Source organism: Chlorocebus sabaeus, chromosome 25, assembly GCF_047675955.1.
Source record: "Chlorocebus sabaeus isolate Y175 chromosome 25, mChlSab1.0.hap1, whole genome shotgun sequence".
Lineage (NCBI taxonomy): Eukaryota > Metazoa > Chordata > Mammalia > Primates > Cercopithecidae > Chlorocebus > Chlorocebus sabaeus.
In genome coordinates this window covers 33027034-33042482 of record NC_132928.1, presented here as the reverse complement: position 1 = coordinate 33042482, position 15449 = coordinate 33027034, and the positions used below count along the sequence as shown (strand labels likewise).

The 15449-nt window shown below is 37.5% G+C and overlaps 1 protein-coding gene across 7 annotated transcripts in view; it reads right to left on the bottom strand.

The window, feature by feature from the left end:
- KCNT2 (potassium sodium-activated channel subfamily T member 2) overlaps positions 1 to 15449 on the bottom strand; it is a 410159-nt gene that overhangs the window by 360347 nt on the left and 34363 nt on the right. The gene's annotated exons all lie outside the window — the stretch shown is intronic.

The window sequence follows — 15449 nt, the reverse complement described above, 5'->3', positions numbered from 1 at the left end:
ATAAGTTCAAGAGATTTAATGTACAACATGGTAACTGTAGTTAATAGAGATGTATTATATTCTTGAAAATCAGAGTAGGTTTTAAGCTTTCTCACTATAAAAATGATACGTATTTGAGATGAGATTATGCTAATTAGTTGTATTTAGCAATTCTATAATGTATACATCTTATAAACTACAAATATATACAATTTTTATTTGTCAATGTAAAAAATTAATTTGTAAAAAAGAAATAAGTAGATGGTGAAGGAAAAGATTACTTGAGTCATATCACTAAAGATCCTTTATTGCCAAGGAGAGTGAGACTATTTCTGGGTCAAATTTTATCAGATTCAAACAAAGAAAAAATTACTTTCCTGGCAGGAAAGTTGCTCATAAAAAGTAACAAAGTAGCAAAGTGACCTGAATAGAGCAGTTTGAGTGATTTCATAGGCAATTTAGTGTCATAACTGGTGGTCTTTGAATGTTAAGTTGCAAAGTTTAGATTGTGTCCTTTGAGTCATGAAGAAGGAATGGGGATACACAATAAAACTTGTTTCAGTGAGAAATGACATAATCAAAGATATATTTATGAGTAGGAATATGGCAATTGTGTGCAAGATTAATCAAATGGGTTGGAAAAGGAAAGTATTATCTTGGGAGGCCCTCTCCATAGGGCAGGTGTGAAGTAATAAAAGGTAGATTAAGGTGGTGGGAGTGAGAATGGACACGAAGGAATATTTTATGAACACTAAATGGAAGTTTACCCATAGTTTCACAATGAATAAACTGTTTTTTTTTTTTTTAGTTTTACCATGCTAGTACCAAGTAACAAAGTTATTTAAAGGACATTTCCTGAGAAATAAGAAGGAAATTGTATATCATTACCATAGCAAAATGTGGCAAATGAATGCCTGATAAAGATGTCAAGTTAATATGGGTACCTCCCGGGAGAAAAGTATAGAATGCACAAAAATAAATTATTAGATTTAGTATTTTATTATATTGCAAGATTGCTTTTTAAGCCAAGATAAAAATCTTGCTAGGTTTTTATTATATACTTCAAATGTTTCAAATAAAGTACCTTGAAAAATCAATCAATGAATACATACAAGATCCATAAACACAAATATGTCCTAAAATGCATCAATAAATAACACAAATAAATGCAAAAATCATATGACATCAGTTAAAAGTTATTAATCTATATAGTTCTTAAAAACTTTACTTGAATATTAATTACAAAATTAAATATGAATTCCTTAATTACAGTGGTCCATTATGAAACAGTTCACTCTATATTTCAACCGTATCTCTCACTCCTCTACTTGAACACTAATGTTTTAAATAATCTACACTAGACTATGTAGCATTTCTTGAACACAACTCTCTTTCCCATGCCCTCTTCCATCTACTAGACTACAATGCCTTCTCCTCAGTGTAACCTTATCAAAATCTCCTTATCTGTCAAGGGCAAAGGTCAAATTTCCACCCCTCTCTGAAGTCTAACCTTCTGATCACATTGCATTTAAGTCCCTGCATGATAAGGTTGAATAGCAAGTGCTGTTGTCAGCATAAATCTAGGATCTTCTATTTTTTTTTTTCTTCAGAATTTTTAGAAACAGGATGGATAACTGATGATTGGGATTCATGAGGAAGTACAAAAGATGAGTTCCAGAGAAGGTATATTATTTATTATCTGGAAGAACAGCTCTTACTCTTGTCATGAGCAATTCATATGGGACTATGTTCATTTAGATGTTGTTACAAGAACTTAAGGGAATTCTCCTGTGTGATGGCTTCTGTCATATCCCTGAAGTGAAAAGTTAGATCTTCTGTGGAGAAAGAGATAAAGGTGGTAAAGGACTGCTGAGGAGAGAGGAGAGTATTTCAAAGGGGCTTATGTAGGAAATGGGATATAGAAAACAGTAGAGGAATTGCTGGACAGCGTTTACATTTCTAACTCTCCCTCAGTACTGAATCCTTTCTTTATCCAATACTTTGATTGCGTACAGGATAACACTCTACCTTTAGCGTTAGGTTTCAATTTATGTGCTTGCGGTCTTTTTCAGAATTCTTAGCAGCTCTAATATTGCAGCATAGAAGGCATCACCTCTAAGGAAGCAATGAAACGAAACCAAAAATCCCTGAGACTTGATTTCGACTGTGTTAAGTATCCTTTGTCTGCTCTCTCTTAATACCCAGTAAATCTCCATCTGCATTTACCACACATTAAAGTGTGTTATTTATGTCAATGGTCCTCAACCTTTTTGGCACCAGAGACTAGTTTCATGAAAGACAGATGGTGGTAGAGATGATTTCGGGATGAAACTGTTCCACCCTAGATTATCAGGCATTAGATTCTCATAAGGAGCGTGCAACCTAGATCCCTCACATGTGCAGTTCACATGGGGTTCGCCCTCCTATAAAAATCTAGGGCCCATGGCCAGGGCGGTGGCTCATGCCTGTAATCCCAGCACTTTGGGAGGCCAAGGCGAGCAGATCACGAGGTCACAAGATCGAGACCATCCTGGCTAACACAGTGAAACCCCGTCTCTACTAAAAAAACTACAAAAAACTTAGCTGAGCGTGCTGGCGGGTGCCTGTAGTCCCAGCTACTTGGGAGGCTGAGGCAGGAGAATGGCGTGAACCCAGGAGGCGGAGCTAGCAGTGAGCAGAGATTGTGCCACTGCAATCCAACCTGGGCGACAGAGGAAGACTCCGTCTCAAACAAACAAACAAAATCTAATGCCATCACCGATCTGACAGGAAGTGGAGCTCAGGTGGTAATGTTCACTTGCTGGCAACTCACCTCCTGCTGTGTGGCCCAGTTCCTAAAAGGCCAGGACCAGTATCAGTCAGTGGTCCTGAGGCTGGGGAACCCTGCTTTAGGTCATATAATGAGTTGGGGTTTTTTTTGTTTTTTTTTTGTTTTTTTCCTCCAGGTTCCAACATAATTAAAGCAAATAGTAAATACTGGTTGAATGCATGCCAGAAAGACACTATGCTTGGCACACAAAAAATTCATAGCTCTCGGTCAAAGAACTCTGTACAGTAAAATCTATTGATGTGCTCTCTTGTGATAACTTTCTATTCCTTTAAAGAAACAATAATCCAGGACAATGGATGAAGCAGGAGTCACTGAAGTGTGAATGATTGCTATTACAACTTTATTCCTAAAGGATTTCCATCCTTTTCTTGATATCTTAAATATCAATTTCTACTTTCTCCTACTTTTTCTAAGATTTTATTTTAATTTAGCCTCAATCTGTTGAAAATTTTAAGTTGTTGATTTTTATGTTGTTATATTTTTAAATTTATTTCTTTCAAGTTAATTGATTACTTTTAATTGAAAATTCTTGTGTTAACTTCCTATCATTTCAGGATCATATTGTTTTATTAATTTCTAAATATTTTTTGAATAAAATATTTTTAAAAAATACATTGTCTTTTTAAAATATGCCTTAATATTTGCCAGTGTCTGTTCCCATTTTTAAGAAATGACCTCATATTCTTGACATTTATGTTTCAGATTAATTTGATAGTGCTATGTTGATTTTCAATAAAATAAATACTTTAAATTTTATTGGGATTGTAATACAACTATAAATTTATCTGGTATTTGGTCACAACATTAGGATAAAGCTATCATTTCATTTATTTCAGTCTCTATTTGATATGTACCAATTAAATTGTATAGATTTCTTCAGGATCATTTGGAACAACTTACTTCTATAGTTATTTATGGCAAAACAGTGCTGAGGGAGTTCAGACTTCTGGAGAGAGCTAAAAAAAACCCTATGAATTCATTTTGTTAATGAAATTAATTCGAAAGGATAACAGGAAAGGCAGGACCGAAGGGAGAGAATGGCAGCCTTCAGACTGCAAGTCCCTATTCATACTTAAGCAACTGGGGTTCATGATCACCCAAAATGGCCAGATTGGGAAGAAAGCTAAAAGATTAAGACTACGTATGCTGCTAGAAATTTCTGTTAAAAATAAAGGCAGGCTTTCGTTTTGATTATGAGGCAGATAAACAACTTCCAGGGGTGAAGAAAGGTGTAGAGATTTCAGGAAATCTTCAACCAAGTTAACCAAAGTCACTCAAGGGCTAGAGGAAATTTCTGCTATGCTAAGAAGTTCTAACCAACAAAAAGACTCCTGAGTCCAGGAAGCTTGCGCTAGAGTGAAAATTAAAGGCGTTTGAGTATAGAAGTTTTGTGTAATGATAGGCGAGGACATTTGAGACAACACTTTGTTCCACTAAAAACAACCAAGAACAGTAACAATAGCGAGAATAATCTGCTCTTTGGGTGAAGTACAGCAAGTATGAAATAATCCCAATTTGAAGAATTGTTGGAATTTGATACTCTTATTGTTTAAATTTTTTAACTGCTGTGGGGGCGGAGCAAGATGGCCGAATAGGAACAGCTCCAGTCTCCAACTCCCAGCGCGAGCGACACAGAAGACCAGTGATTTCTGCATTTTCAACTGAGGTACTGGGTTCATCTCACTAGGGAGTGCCGGACAATCGGTGCTGGTCAGCTGCTGCAGCCTGACCAGCTAGAGCTGAAGCAGGGCGAGGCATCACCTCACCTGGGAAGCGCAAGGGGAGAGGGAATCCCTTTTCCAAGCCAGGGGAACTCAGACACACAACACCTGGAAAATTGGGTAACTCCCACCCCAATACTGCGCTTTAAGCAAACAGGCACACCAGGAGATTATATCCCACGCCTGGCTAGGAAGGTCCCACACCCACAGAGCCTCCCTCATTGCTAGCACAGCAGTTTGCGATCTCGCTGCAAGGCAGCAGCGAGGCTGCGGGAGGGGCGCCTGCCATTGCTGAGGATTAAGTAGGTAAACAAAGCCACTGGGAAGCTCGAACTGGGTGGAGCTCACAGCAGCTCAAGGAAACCTGCCTGTCTCTGTAGACTCCACCTCTGGGGACAGGGCACAGTAAACAAAAGCAGCAGAAACCTCTGCAGACGCAAACGACTCTGTCTGACAGCTTTGAAGAGAGCAGTGGATCTCCCAACACGGAGGTTGAGATCTGAGAAGGGACAGACTGCCTGCTCAAGTGGGTCTCTGACCCCTGAGTAGCCTAACTGGGAGACATCACCCACTAGGGGCAGTCTGACACCCCACACCTCACAGGGTGGAGTACACCCCTGAGAGGAAGCCTCCAAAGCAAGAATCAGACAGGTACACTCGCAGTTCAGCAATATTCTATCTTCTGCAGCCTCTGCTGCTGACACCCAGGCAAACAGGGTCTGGAGTGGACCTCAAGCAATCTCCAACAGACCTACAGCTGAGGGTCCTGACGGTTAGAAGGAAAACTATCAAACAGGAAGGATACCTACACCAAAACCCCATCAGTACGTCACCATCATCATCAAAGTCCAGAGGCAGATAAAACCACAAAGATGGGGAAAAAGCAGGGCAGAAAAGCTGGAAATTCAAAAAATAAGAGCACATCTCCCCCGGCAAAGGAGCGCAGCTCATCGCCAGCAACGGATCAAAGCTTGACGGAGAATGACTTTGACGAGATGAGAGAAGAAGGCTTCAGTCCATCAAACTTCTCAGAGCTAAAGGAGGAATTACGTACCCAGCACAAAGAAACTAAAAATCTTGAAAAAAAAAGTGGAAGAATTGATGGCTAGAGTAATTAATGCAGAAAAGGTCATAAACAAAATGAAAGAGGAAAACCATGACACGAGAAATACGTGACAAATGCACAAGCTTCAGTAACCGACTCGATCAACTGCAAGAAAGAGTATCAGCAATTGAGGATCAAATGAACGAAATGAAGCGAGAAGAGAAACCAAAAGAAAAAAGAAGAAAAAGAAATGAACAAAGCCTGCAAGAAGTATGGGATTATGTAAAAAGACCAAATCTACGTCTGATTGGGATGCCTGAAAGTGAGGGGGAAAATGGAACCAAGTTGGAAAACACTCTTCAGGATATCATCCAGGAGAACTTCCCCAACCTAGTAGGGCAGGCCAACATTCAAATCCAGGAAATACAGAGAATGCCACAAAGATACTCCTCGAGAAGAGCGACTCCAAGAAACATAATTGCCAGATTCACTAAAGTTGAAATGAAGGAAAAAATCTTAAGGGCAGCCAGAGAGAAAGGTCAGGTTACCCACAAAGGGAAGCCCATCAGACTAAGAGCAGATCTCTCAGCAGAAACTCTACAAGCCAGAAGAGAGTGGGGACCAATATTCAACATTCTTAAAGAAAAGAATTTTCAACCCAGAAGTTCATATCCAGCCAAACTAAGTTTCATAAGTGAAGGAGAAATAAAATCCTTTACAGATAGGCAAATGCTTAGAGATTTTGTCACCACTAGGCCTGCCTTACAAGAGACCCTGAAGGAAGCACTAAACATGGAAAGGAACAACCGGTACCAGCCATTGCAAAAACATGCCAAAATGTAAAGACCATTTAGGCTAGGAAGAAACTGCATCAACTAACGAGCAAAATAACCAGTTAATATCATAATGGCAGGATCAAGTTCACACATAACAATATTAACCTTAAATGTAAATGGACTAAATGCTCCAATTAAAAGACACAGACTGGCAAACTGGATAAAGAGTCAAGACCCATCAGACTGCTGTATTCAGGAGACCCATCTCACAGGCAGAGACGTACATAGGCTCAAAATAAAGGGATGGAGGAAGATTTACCAAGCAAATGGAGAACAAAAAAAAGCAGGGGTTGCAATACTAGTCTCTGATAAAACAGACTTTAAACCATCAAAGATCAAAAGAGACAAAGAAGGCCATTACATAATGGTAAAGGGGTCAATTCAACAGGAAGAGCTAACTATCCTAAATATATATGCACCCAATACAGGAGCACCCAGATTCATAAAGCAAGTCCTTAGAGACTTACAAAGAGACTTAGACTCCCATACAATAATAATGGGAGACTTCAACACTCCACTGTCAGCATTAGACAGATCAGCGAGACAGAAAGTTAACAAGGATATCCAGGAATTGAACTCATCTCTGCAGCAAGCAGACCTAATAGACATCTATAGAACTCTCCACCCCAAATCAACAGAATATACATTCTTCTCAGCACCACATCGCACTTATTCCAAAATTGACCACATAATTGGAAGTAAAGCACTCCTCAGTAAATGTACAAGAATAGAAATTGTAACAAACTGTCTCTCAGACCACAGTGCAATCAAACTAGAACTCAGGACTAAGAAACTCAATCAAAACCGCTCAACTACATGGAAACTGAACAACCTGCTCCTGAATGACTACTGGGTACATAACGAAATGAAGGCAGAAATATAGATTTTCTTTGAAACCAATGAGAACAAAGATACAACATATCAGAATCTCTGGGACACATTTAAAGCAGTGTGTAGAGAGAAATTTATCACACTAAATGCCCACAAGAGAAAGCAGGAAAGATCTAAAATTGACACTCTAACATCACAATTAAAAGAACTAGAGAAGCAAGAGCAAACGCATTCAAAAGCTAGCAGAAGGCAAGAAATAACTAAGATCAGAGCAGAACTGAAGGAGATAGAGAAACAAAAAACCCTCCAAAAAATCAATGAATCCAGGAGTTGGTTTTTTGAAAAAATCAACAAAATTGACAGACTGCTATCAAGACTAATAAAGAAGAAAAGAGAGAAGAATCAAATAGATGCAATAAAAAATGATAAAGGGGATATCACCACCGACCCCACAGAAATACAAACTACCATCAGAGAATACTATAAACACCTCTACGCAAATAAACTAGAAAATCTAGAAGAAATGGATAATTTCCTGGACACTTACACTCTTCCAAGACTAAACCAGGAAGAAGTTGAATCCCTGAATAGACCAATAGCGGGCTCTGAAATTGAGGCAATAATTAATAGCCTACCAACCAAAAAAAGTCCAGGACCAGATGGATTCACAGCTGAATTCTACCAGAGGTACAAGGAGGAGCTGGTACCATTCCTTCTGAAACTATTCCAATCAATAGAAAAAGAGGGAATCCTCCCTAACTCATTTGATGAGGCCAACATCATCCTGATACCAAAGCCTGGCAGAGACACAACAAAAAAAGAGAATTTTAGACCAATATCCCTGATGAACATGGATGCAAAAATCCTCAATAAAATACTGGCAAACCGGATTCAACAGCACCTCAAAAAGCTTATCCACCATGATCAAGTGGGCTTCATCCCTGGGATGCAAGGCTGGCTCAACATTCGCAAATCAATAAACATAATCCAGCATATAAACAGAACCAAAGACAAGAACCACATGATTATCTCAATGGATGCAGAAAAGGCCTTTGACAAAATTCAACAGCCCTTCATGCTAAAAACGCTCAATAAATTCGGTATTGATGGAACGTACCTCAAAATAATAAGAGCTATTTATGACAAACCCACAGCCAATATCATACTGAATGGGCAAAAACTGGAAAAATTCCCTTTGAAAACTGGCACAAGACAGGGATGCCCTCTCTCACCACTCCTATTCAACATAGTGTTGGAAGTTCTGGCTAGGGCAATCAGGCAAGAGAAAGAAATCAAGGGTTTTCAGTTAGGAAAAGAAGAAGTCAAATTGTCCCTGTTTGCAGATGACATGATTGTATATTTAGAAAACCCCATTCTGTCAACCCAAAATCTCCTTAAGCTGGTAAGTAACTTCAGCAAAGTCTGAGGACACAAAATCAAGGTGCAAAAATTACAAGCATTCTTATACACCAGTAACAGACAAACAGAGAGCCAAATCATGAGTGAACTTCAATTCATAATAGCTTCGAAGAGAATAAAATACCTAGGAATCCAACTTACAAGGGATGTAAAGGACCTCTTCAAGGAGAACTACAAACCACTACTCAGTGAAATAAAAGAGGACACAAAGAAATGGAAGAACATACCATGCTCATGGATAGGAAGAATCAATATTGTGAAAATGGCCATACTTCCCAAGGTTATTTATAGATTCAATGCCATCCCCATCAAGCTACCAACGAGTTTCTTCACAGAATTGGAAAAAACTGCTTTAAAGTTCATATGGAACCACAAAAGAGCCCGCATCTCCAAGACAATCCTAAGTCAAAAGAACAAAGCTGGAGGCATCACGCTACCTGACTTCAAACTACACTACAAGGCTACAGTAACCAAAACAGCATGGTACTGGTACCAAAACAGAGATATAGACCAATGGAACAGAACAGAGTCCTCAGAAATAATACCACACATCTACAGCCATCTGATCTTTGACAAACCTGAGAGAAACAAGAAATGGGGAAAGGATTCCCTATTTAATAAATGGTGCTGGGAAAATTGGCTAGCCATAAGTAGAAAGCTGAAACTGGATCCTTTCCTTACTCCTTATACGAAAATTAATTCAAGATGGATTAGAGACTTAAATGTTAGACCTAATACCATAAAAACCCTAGAGGAAAACCTAGGTAGTACCATTCAGGACATAGGCATGGGCAAAGACTTCATGTCGAAAACACCAAAAGCAATGGCAGCAAAAGCCAAAATTGACAAATGGGACCTCATTAAACTAAAGAGCTTCTGCACAGCAAAAGAAACTATCATCAGAGTGAACAGGCAACCTACAGAATGGGAGAAAATTTTTGCAATCTACTCATCTGACAAAGGTCTAATACCCAGAACCTACAAAGAACTCAAACAAATTTACAAGAAAAAAACAAACAACCCCATTAAAAAGTGGGCAAAGGATATGAACAGACATTTCTCAAAAGAAGATATTCATACAGCCAACAGACACATGAAAAAATGCTCATCATCACTGGCCATCAGAGAAATGCAAATCAAAACCACAATGACATACCATTTCACACCAGTTAGAATGGCGATCATTAAAAAGTCAGGAAACAACAGGTGCTGGAGAGGATGTGGAAAAATAGGAACACTTTTACACTGTTGGTGGGATTGTAAACTAGTTCAACCATTATGGAAAACAGTATGGCGATTCCTCAAGGATCTAGAACTAGATGTACCATATGACCCAGCCATCCCATTACTGGGTATATACCCAAAGGATTATAAATCATGCTGCTATAAAGACACATGCACACGTATGTTTATTGCGGCACTATTCACAATAGCAAAGACTTGGAATCAACCCAAATGTCCATCAGTGACAGACTGGATTAAGAAAATGTGGCACATATACACCATGGAATACTATGCAGCCATAAAAAAGGATGAGTTTGTGTCCTTTGTAGGGACATGGATGCAGCTGGAAACCATCATTCTTAGCAAACTATCACAAGAACAGAAAACCAAACACCGCATGTTCTCACTCATAGGTGGGAACTGAACAAGGAGATCACTTGGACTCGGGAAGGGGAACATCACACACCGGGGCCTATCATGGGGAGGGGGGAGGGGGAAGGGATTGCATTGGGAGTTATACCTGATGTAAATGATGAGTTGATGGGTGCTGACGAGTTGATGGGTGCAGCACAGCAACATGGCACAAGTATACATATGTAACAAACCTGCACGTTATGCACATGTACCCTAGAACTTAAAGTATAATAAAAAAAAAAAAACAAAAAAAAAAAACAGAAAAAACAAAAAAACAAAAAAAAAATTTTTTTTAAATATGCGCTGGTAGATTTTCATAGTGCATTTGATTACATAATTTTAATTTCACCTGACTAAACCTGACTTTAAAACAATTGGAAAAAACTGTATCATAATATAAAGAAAAGAACCTGAAAATGTGCAAAGGGAGAGAGTTAGACATATTTGTGGGAACCTCATCCCAACACTTTGATATCATATTGGTGTTACACTCTGACACAATACCAAGTAAACTGAAAAGCTTTATGAGTACAGAATCCTACTCGAATCCTACTCAAAGTAGGATTCTCTAAACAAGAAAATACTTTATACATGTTATAAACTGGCAGATGCAATGATGCTCAAAGTGTCTACAGCAGATTAGGGTGCTATACAGAATATGCGACAAGCCCTCATAAAAAGAATATAATGGGGATGCCTAGGATTCTCACTTCTTAGGTGAGTTACTACTGTGCTTTTCAGAAACAGCCAGGTAGATTCTTACTTGCTACTGGATCTTGATGAAGATTAAAAGTCTGACCACAGAACACAGAGAGTTCATCTTAATAAACAATTGAATAGCTGCATCTGACCTATTACACTAAAAAACCAAGTCTTTATTTCCTCTAACATAAATGCCATGAAGGCACAAGTAAGTTACATGAACAGACAGCTCACTCTCCTGGCCTACTCCTACCACACTGTTCTGATATGGTCCCATATGGCAGACTACCTATATTAGTTTGTCTCCCCCTCCCCACTAAGATGTAAACCCCATAAAGGCAGAAATATTTACTTATTTTGTATGACTTCAACACATTGAATAGTAATCTCACAGTACCTGAGACATGCTCAACACATATTTGTTGAAATAATAGACGTTTTAAGAATAGATACTGTTGCAAAGATATGGATGGTACATGAGTATTAAACAGAAAATAGAAGAATAAGTTCAATTAGAAAAACATGCTTAGGGGTCCATTTACAGTACCTGTTGGAAGAATTGAGGCAGCATGGGACAAGAACTGAAAAATTCCCCAAACTTTTCTGTGACCAAGATGTTCTAAAGCAAAACGAATGAGAGGTAAAGCTATCTTCAGGGAACATCTCAGAATATAATAGCATTGAAATCCAATTGGAATGGAGAGCCAAAACAAATGTGAGAATGAATAAAATAAGTCCTTTCATGTGCAATTTTTGATCTCCAAGGGACTGAAGTTAAGCTAGTTTGTCAATACAAGTCAAAATTGGTCTTAAAAGACATCTGGATTCCTGGTCACTAACCATATTGATTAGTTTACTTCTATTGTGGAACACGTGTCTATAAACAAGGTAATTGTGATTAACAGATCATTCATTCCCTAATGCATATCAAATTAGAGTCCAAATGGTGCAAATTCAGGGGAAGGTATAGGGCTTCTGAGATCTATGCTTCCAGAGATCCAGCAGATTCATTATTCCCTTAGACATGCAGAAATCCCTCCATGGAAAGGGTCAGCTCAGCAGAGAATGAGGTGTGTTCATGGAGAAGTGATGTGAGTTCTTGAGATTTCATGAAACAGAAATATCAATTATTTTATTTTAGCAGTAGAAATGGTATATATATTTGTTAATGTGCATCCATTCTAAAAATAGGACCTTGATTGTACATGTGTTAAAATCTGCTTAAAAGAGCTTTTAAAAGTAAGAAGCAGGACCTGAAAGGCAATCTCTCAATACCATGAAAGAAATGGTTCTATGGACATCTTTGTCCTCTTGTCTCACATAAGGCTCAGATTCTACTCAGAAATGCTCGTGAATCATGGTGAAATGCTCATGTTCACCACTTTGTCTCTTCCAAATGAAAGCAAACCTTGACTATAAAATAAGAGGGTAAGGTAGTGACATATTCTGAGAATTCATCCAACCTTCTCACCAAAATTAAACCTGGCCAGTTCAAGTTTTGGATCAAATATAAAGATCCACTAGAGACTTGGAACTTCTCTCAGTGTAGGGAAAGCTCCACCTGGCATAGGATCCTCCAGTTTGAGAGTAGTAGTCTAAGTCTGGGTAGTAGTAGATGTTGGTGTGATGACCTAGTCACTGTAAGCAATAAGTGAGGATCTCCCTCAGCATCTAGGAAAGAAGGAAGACTGATAACAACACACAAAAAGGAATCTTAGATGTCTTAATCTTGGCTTTCTAGGAGATAAAGAGAGTGCAATGAAGTGAATCAGAAAAGACTAAGGAAAAAGTATTCAAAAGAGAGAACTGCATACGTTTTGCCATTTTGTCAGCAATTCCTATTCACTATCACCACTTTGAGTGGGATCATTTGTAGGTTATCATTATTATGGAATGCAAAGGCTTTCTAAGGGTGATGGATACTATTATTGAAAGGCTGCTATATTTTATTGAGTACTATGATGCATTTAGATAGTAGGTTAATGTAGACTTTCAATAAAATCTGGTGAAAAGGAGAAGAACATTTATTGAGGCACTTTGTAGAATGAACTAACACATAGGAACCAAAACGGAAGAGTTGCTGCAAAGGCTTTTATGGAGTAAGAATGTCTAATGTATAATTTCCAGTTGTTTCTTGATGCATGATGACACCTGCTTCTCAGAAAACTTTAATAAGTTCTACTCCATATACACAGAGAAGAAAATGGAAAGGGATTCTAGTGTCTCAGGTTTAAATGGATGCTAGGATAAAATAAGCTATTGTTAACCATGGCAGGCCTTGTCTCTTCGGGATTTCAAAAAAAAATTGGATGATTTTGAATTGGCACACAACAGATACTTGGCCATGTCTTTCCTAATGAGAGAGACAGAAAACATCTGCTTATCCTTCACAGAAATTCAGTCTATTATATTTAACTTCAAAGAATGGCCCTAACAATCTACACAGAAAAATATGAGAGTTACGGCTATTTTTAAGATTTAAGGATAAAATAAAAACATACTAAAAAGAGAGAGAGAATTGTGACAGACACATTTAAAATTCTGTGAAAGCACAAAATATAACTCATAAAGATATTTGTATGTGTGTGTGTATTTATTCACTTCATGGATTTCTTGATCTAAAATCAAGTGCACCTTCTGTGATGGGAATTTGCAGACCTGTGCTTTTGATATGCTTATTTATCCAGCACTACATTTAATTGCTGAATCATGGTTTTTTTTAAAGTTCATGATGGCAAGTCTTGATTTCTAATCATGTCAGGAGAAAATGATCTTAACAACTTTGATGAGTTACTCTGTAGAACTCAGTTAGACTGAAGATTTGTTACATGATCTTCATATTTTCTTTAAGCCATTTCTCCAGTATCCTTCAAAGTGTTTCAAATACTAAATAACTAATAAATAAAATATGAAAGAAGACAAACGAGGAAGAAAGAGAAGGAAGGAGGAAGAAGAGGGATAGAGAAAGAGGAAGGAAGAAAGGGATATGAATGAGCTACCTCAGAAAACTGACTGAAATGTTCATAAGTTCCAATAATTTTATTTTTCACAATATCCTTAATGGAGGAGATACACAATGTTTTTTTTTTCCCAAATGGCAATTATTTCATGTTTTTTTAACCTTTTATTTTGAGATGACTGTAGAGTCATAGGTAGGGCAAAGAAGTGTTCAAGGATGTCTTATTCATCCTGCACCCAGCTCCTACTAATGTTAACTTCTGACACAACTATAGTACAATATGAAAACCAGAATAACTGAAATTGGTACAATCCAAATATCTCATTCAAATTTCACCAATTATGAATGGACTCAATGCATTTATACACTCATATTATGCACTCATATATATGCACTCATTAGTGCATATATAGCTCTATGCAATTTTATCACCTGTGCTGCTTCATGTAACTACCACCACAATCAAGATACTTAACTGTACCATCACAACAACACTTCCTCAAACTATCTGCCTATAACCACATTCACCATCATCCCCATGCCTAATATCTGACAATCACTAATCTGCTCTCCATTCCTATAAGTATCTTATTTCATGAAGGTTAAATAAGTGTTAAGTATGTTCTTTGGAAACTGGCATTTTTCGTCCCCTTAGTATAATTTTCTTGCTGGTCATCCAAGTTTCTGAGTGCATTAATAATTATGTTTTCTTTTTCCTTTTTATTGCTGACTAGTATTTCATGGTATAGATATACCACAGTTTATTTTACCAGGTGCAGGCTATTACAAATAAAGCTGCCATTGAACATTTGTATACAGGTTTCTGTGTGAAAATCAGTTTTCATTTTCCTGGGACATATGCCTAAGGGTGAAATTGCTAGGTCATGTACATTCATTTTCAGTTTTATAAAGAATTGACAAACAATTTTTCAGAGGGGCCGTACCTTTTTATACTCCCACCAGAAATGCATAAGTGATCTGGTTTCTCCACATCCTTCTCAGAATTTCAAGGTATCACTATGTTTTGTTATCTTCAGGTATTCTGATAGGTGTGTAGTGATATTACATTGTCATCTGAACTTACATTTTTCTTATGGTTAATGATATTTCTTATGGTCTTTTATATGTGCCCATTTTCCATCTGTATATCTTCTTTTCCAAAATATTTGCACATATCTTTCACTCATTTTCTAGCTATTTTTTTTGTTTTTTCTTTATTGTGGAGTTTTGAAAAATCTTTATAAATTCTAGATATAAGTCCATTGTTGATATATGGTTTGAAAACATTTCTCCCACATTGTAAGCTGTCTTTTTATCCTCTTTACAAGGTCTTATGCAGAGCAAAATATTTGCATTTTGATGAAGTACAATTTATTTTTTCCTTGTAGGGATCATATTTTTGATGTCAGATCTGAGTACTATTTGCCTATTCTAGATCCTAAAAATTTTATTTTATTTGTTTTGCTGCAAGATTTATTGTTTTTTATTT